This window comes from Cygnus olor, chromosome 2 (assembly GCF_009769625.2).
Source record: "Cygnus olor isolate bCygOlo1 chromosome 2, bCygOlo1.pri.v2, whole genome shotgun sequence".
Taxonomy (NCBI): domain Eukaryota; kingdom Metazoa; phylum Chordata; class Aves; order Anseriformes; family Anatidae; genus Cygnus; species Cygnus olor.
In genome coordinates this window covers 148,768,698-148,775,221 of record NC_049170.1, presented here as the reverse complement: position 1 = coordinate 148,775,221, position 6,524 = coordinate 148,768,698, and positions in this window count along the sequence as shown.

The following is a 6,524-nucleotide window of genomic DNA, read 5'->3' as shown; positions in this document are numbered from 1 at the left end:
TTTGGTCCTGGTCAGAACAGGCCTTGAACTCGTAGCAGAGAAGGGGAGGAACCAAACACAAATTTTGCAGCCGAGGTGGCACGTCCAGCCCCTCACACCAAGAGATGCTGGCTGCTTTTTATGTCTCCATCGGAGTTTCTAGCTCAACTGTGTTTTGTCACAGCGGACTCTGTTGTTTGCTGCTGAAATTACAAAATGCAACTGTTGAAAATGGGTGGCTAAACAGGAAAGACACCCACTCCCAGCTCTACAAAATAAATAAACAAACAGCCCTCTGTGTTTTGCATTTATAGATGGAGAAATGCAATCAGCTCAGGAAATGTGATTTCCTCCCCTTTGAGGCACACCATGAATTTTGACTTATTTTAAAAGAGCTTTGACCATCGAGTTAAAAATGTCTGTAAGAGTAGGCTTATTCATCAAGTACATCAAAAATGATGACTCTGTGGGTAAGCTTTTGTCGGGGTGGTGTATGTGCCAAGTTGCTTGTGGCTGCCTTGAAACCTGCGTGCGCCCCACTGTTCTGAGCTCTGGGTCATGGATCAGCTGCTTGTTTTCTCTTTGCCTCTTCTCCTGAGGCAAAACTCACTCTTTTGAGAGGGCTTTGGACCATGTTACAGTTCAGACATCTTTCTCCCTCCTGCTCTGATATCACAGCCTAGGTGGTGTGAGATGCCTCTGAGGAGGCCACACGTCCAAGGGGAGATTTTCCTGGGCCAACGCTCAGCCCAAGTTTGTTGAGAATCCCGTTGGCAAGTGTATCCCATTCACAAATGAATGAGTGTTTAAATACTGTGGTGCACTAGCACCTTGTCCCTCGTCTTGCCAAATGGCTTTGGGTACTGCAGTAACTGGAGCTTTTGTCCTTGGGGCTTAGCACGCACTCCTGTGGGGCCTTTTGCCCGTGGATGACCATGTGTAATTTGGTTTCCCACCAGAACCTGAACATGGTTTTCAACACAGGCTCTCTCTCAACTTACTTTATTCCAGTCTTTTTATAGCTCTCTCGCCTAAGTGGAATTTATTCTTTTTTTTTTTTTTTTTTGGATGTGGCTGGAGGTGTAAATCCAGACGGCTATAACTCCTGATGGGGCATCAAGCTGTCTGTGCCGCTGCTCATCAGCACTTGCGTTGTCTGTGTGTAAAGCAAACACCACGATCCTTTTAAAAACCTCTGAAGCTGAAGTCATTTTATTTGTTGGTGTTTTTTTTTTTTCCCTTGCTTATAACCAATTAAATAGTTCTTGTTTAAAATAGCTGGCTCATGGCAGTAGGTAGAAACCTACAATCTTTCCCCTACTACACCCTTTTATATTTAAACCCTCTATTTTTAACCCAATGGTGGGACTCAGGGTTAATGCTCGTTAGATCTGTGTCTAGACGGTTGTGAAAAACAGGAAATGAATTACATTAGAGTATGAAAGGAGAATTTAACCTTTTCTCTCCTAGCTAACATGGGACGGGGTGAAGGCTTTTATAGCAGAGTATTTGTGAAAGTTTAAGGAAGTAGAAGATGAAGGAAAAAAAAAAAAAAACACCACTGGGTTTCCACAAGGCCCCGTGGGAATTATTTCGCAGAAAATAACGAGCCAGACTCTGCCCCCAGCTACACCCAGGCAGTAATTCTTTTCCTGTGCTCTCTGGGGAAAGTTGTGTTTTATTATTCCCTGCTCCTTGCGAACATTCGGAAGAAAAGAGTCCGGGTAACCGGTTTCACACACACACAGAGATAGCGCAGCTGCAGGTAGCACGGCCTCTGCGCGCTCAGTGCTAGGCCTCGCAGTTTGTAACACACCTGGGCACCTTAAACCCCTTCTCCTCAGGCTAGGGCCTCGAGGTTTTTTAGTATTTGTGAATTTAGTTCGTCTTTATTTGAGAAAGAAACTGCGAAAATGCAAATTTCCCTTGCTTGAGCCTTCAGGAAAACAGGAGCCCAACGCCTTGCTGGCCCCAGAGGGCAGCAGGGCAATGCCTCTGCTGAAATACAGGACGGGATCCCGTTTATCTCATGCTCCGCATCCCCCTTGTTTGAAATGTTTTGCCTGAGCCAAATGTCCCCGTGCATGCTGTCAGCCTGCCAGAAACCCCTGTCCCTGAGGCACAGCAGTGAGGCCTTGCCCTGCCACCAGCCTGGCCTGCCCTGCCTGACTGGTGGCAGCGGGGTTAGCGCCGCTCATTTCCTTCATTTTACTGTGATCCTTCTCTCGTTTTGAAGGCAGATGAGGCTGAAGTGTGCAAATCCCTGGAACAGTCCTGCAGCTAATTTTATGGCTTCTTTAGCGCCATCCAAAAAACAGCAACAACAACAAACAACAACAAACAAGCAACTTCCCCCGATGGAGCAGTCTAAAGAAAGGATGTTAAGCAACACAACATTAGCCTGTGCTTTTGTCAGTGTTTCCACTGCCAGTTTGTCTTCCTAAAGGAACCAAGCTTTGGCATGGAAAAAAAATAAAAATAATAAAAATAAATAAAAATAAAAATCTTGAAGTGTTTCCAAAGTGCTATGTGATGGGGTCACAATGGGAGTTAAAATGACTAACAGTGCTGCAAATTTTGGCCTAAAAGCCCTTAAATGTTGCCAGGTAGCAGCAGCCAAGGTGTGAGCATTTCTCAGCGGGAGGCAACTGCTTATGGGAGCCATAAGGGCACACGCACAGAGGCACACAGGCACCTGCGCACACATTATGTACACCTAATTAATAGAAGATGTCTTTTAGACGCCAGGCTCTGCAGTGTGAGTAATGGAGGTCAGTAATTTCTTGTCAGCAGCAGCTTTTCTTGAAGGCTTTAGGACATGGCTCATCGTGTGGTGGGGAAGAAATCTTTCTGCATTAATCACAAACTTTTCTTTTTCACAAATATACTCTGCTTGAGGTAAGTACACCCTGCCTGACCGTCTAAAGCAACCAGAAATGGCATTTGATTTCCAGAGGAGGTGGAAATCTGAATAGAAAAGGACACAGGTGTTCTGAGAGCCTTCATTTTAGTCCCCCTCCACAAGCACATGGAGACCCTTGAAGTCTCTCGGAGCAGGACACTGGTGGAGGAAGGCAGTCCCAGCCCATTTCTCCCAGCTGCCATGCCGAGCAGCGCAGAGGCCACAGGGAACTCCCTAAATGAGGGATTAAGCATCTCATTCCTCCCAGTAAAACACCACTGGTACATACGGCAGGTAACCCCCTCCAAGTCCCTTCTTCCCACCCTGCTGCTGGGACCAACGTGAGGGGAACACGGTGCTGCTGCCCCCTGGCCAAGAGCCAGGCTGGAGGCACTCGGCCTTCCCCAGGCCTTCGTACCCTGCACCTCAGGACCGAGCTGCTTGGGCTCCATTTACTGCGTAGCAGCTCCCTGGAACAAGGCGTTTGAAAACATCTTCTGGCTAGACACATACCTTAGCATATTAAAAGGTATTTTTAGTACCTCTGGCAGAAAGGATCAAACTCTGCTTTCAGCTCTACTAATATAACTCTGTGGACTTTGCTGGCATCACCTCGTATTCGTACCGAGGTAGCAGCTGGTCAAAGTTAGTTTACTAAATAGTTGTGTTTACTTCACACAAGACAAAAAAAAAAAAACAAGCACAGAAAAACACCAGTGGGGTTCCTGATGTACAGCAGGCTGGGGTTTTTGTGCTAGGAGCGTGACTCGGGCTGGTAGATGTTCCATTTGCTGAAGAAACAGCAGCACACAGCATGGGCAAAACATGCCGAACGTTGCCACCCGAGTTTGTGATGACTTTGTTGTTGTACGGGTATAAATATAACCATGACCATTTCATACAGCAAAGTACTCTGTGGTGAGTACATGAGTACAGTATAAATAGCCTTACTGATTACAGGGGCTATAAACACGGGCTGGAAACCCTTGTTTCCCCCCTGCAAGTCGGAAGCCATGGCAGTGGAGGGAGGTTTTACAGCTAAATAGTTAAAAGCCGCGGCAGAGCAGTTTCTCTGGAGGGCGCCGAGCGTGAAGCTGGTGCTCTGCCATCCGACCAGCCACGCCGAGGCGGTGGGAAGCGTGCCACCACAATTACACACTCGGAAGAGGGGAAGGCCGAGCTAACTACCATATTCTTACTGTGTAGGCCGGTTCAAAAAAAAAAAAAAGGTAACATATAATGATTCCTGCCTTATTGCAGCGTTCGGGTTCCAGATATAGCCCTGCATGGGAAGGCAGGTATGACGTTGAACGGAGCCAAATGAGCATTTCCTGCTTTTAAGTCCTGTAATGTCAGGAATCCGGCTCGCTGGAAACACCCTGCTCATCACACTCAACAATGCCACCGCCCTCAGGCCTTGCGAGCGACGGTCCACAGCTCGGGTCCTTTGCATGCTTATTTTCGGCGGTACGAAACCAAGCTCTGTGTGCCTCCTGCATGGGAAGTGGCTTAGCTCACCCAGAAACTCAGGGACTTGCCAGAGGCCTTAGATAACTAGGCAAGATTTGTTTTAGCTGCCCTCAGTATCCAAGGTATTTCCTACTGTAAGTATAAGGAAACATTGAGGACACTTGAGCTGCCATATTTGTTTATCTTAGGTCAAACCGGGGAGATTTTCCAGAACCACTGCTGCAGCTGCACTTTGAGAGGCTGCATTTGCAGTGAGTGTTTCTTTGCTGACTCCATGATCACAAAAAAGCCTTGCTCAGATCTTCGCCAAGCGCTGAGCTCCACGGGGAAGGGCGCGCACAGCTGCTGAGCAAAGCTGCGCGGATGCCTCCAGACACTCACTCTCCGGGTATGCTTCATTAACCTTGACCTCGGCTGGGCCAGCGCCTGTGCATGGGGGAAGCCAGGAGGGAGAAGAAAATCACCGGCGTTCGCTCCCTCAAATTTCTGAGCAGGTGATTACCGCAGGCGGACGTCGAGACGGGTTTCACGTTGAGCTTCCCCGAGCCTGCAAATCCAAAGCGCCCTAGAAGGGCAACCCCACCAAACGTGGAGCCAGCTGCTCGGGTGCTGGGGGCTACGGCAAGGACCCGGCGGGGTTTTCACACCTCCTGCCTGCTCCTTGCTGTGTCCTTCAATCCACCACCCGCGTTTGCTGGAAAGGCAGGGGGAAAAGGAGAAAACAACCACACGGCACCGTAAAATGGGGAAATTCGGCCCAATTCATTCTAACTACAGAAAAGCGGACCCTAGGGCTGACCGTTTTCACAGCAGATGGTTGGAGCAGCGCTGTGCTTTGCAGCACGCGTGAGGTCCTGGCTGGATGACGAGCAGGCGAGCAGGGAAGGGCCCCGCAGGCCAAAATGTTCCGATCCGGGCTCTGATCCTGGAATCTGATTCACACAAGTGCAGCCCGGTGCCTCCCAGCCGCTCACTTAATAGCGCGGGTCAGATTGCAGCATTCCGGGTGCCTAAATTTAGCCCCCAAAATCCATATATCGATTAGTTTGACGTTCTAAGGTGCCACGCACCCATTTTGGTAGGAATTACGAACGCCGGTCTGATCCAAAGGCTCGGTAGTTTGAAGGCCTTGGCACGCTCCTCGATGTCCTTAGGGGCCCAGGCAGTCAAGGGCAACGCATAACCCACTGCCCCAACCCCGCAAGACACGGATCACCTCTGCGCCGCTGTCGGGATGATTTGTTTTGAGCTGTAACAGCTCCTGGCAGGCCGCGCCGGCGGGGAGCTGGCCGCACGCTTGCTGCGTGCTGACTGCTCTCTCTGCTGGCCAACCGAAAAATTTTATTTCCACGAGACGTACCTGCAGAAATGCAGATATGCACCAAGAAAATGCATGTCGGGAAAAAAGAGCTTTTTTTCCCCTAAGGTCCCAAACAGGCAAATAAAAGAGGTTGGACTGAATAAATGATATTCTTAATGAAAAAGAAGCAGCAGAGGAGAACGAGGCAGGACAGACGTGGGTCTTCTATCCCGTCGCAGCTTACTGCATCCGTAGTTTGGTGGAAGTGAGAGGACCTACCTGTGGGACAGGGTGCCCCCAGCGTGGATGTAAGGCCGTCAGGGCTCACACGTTTCCAGCAGCGAACGTACTAGAGAATTTCCAGTGACCACCAGCACACACAAACCAGGAGAAAGTGGGACTGTGAGGAACTTTCTTCTGCTTGTTCAATGCCTAACTCAAGGGTTCAAAAAGTCCAAAAAGCCACCACACAGGGACTCTCGGCACATAAATACTGTAATAATAGTGGACAACAGAAAGTCAGGAGGACTTCTCTGTGGGAAAGGACAAGCTAAAGAGCGATTAAAGAGAGAAAGGAATGTTTCTTCACGTTGATTTTTAACTTGTACATTCTGAATAATGGTTGTCTCTGTTCTCCTTAACAGCCTTCATCCTGAAATCAGACTAAACTTGGCAAATTCTCATATCTGAGCCTCACTAAAGGGAGCGTGCCGTGGATTTCAGCCACCAGGAACCAGGTCAGGATGGTAGCTCACGAGTTTAACCAAGAGGCAAACTCATGTCTGGAGGGATGAAAACCTGATGTCCTGCAACAGCTTAATGGCTCTGTTGAGCGACGCCCAGGTGCTGGGTGCATCTGGCAAGGGTTTGGTA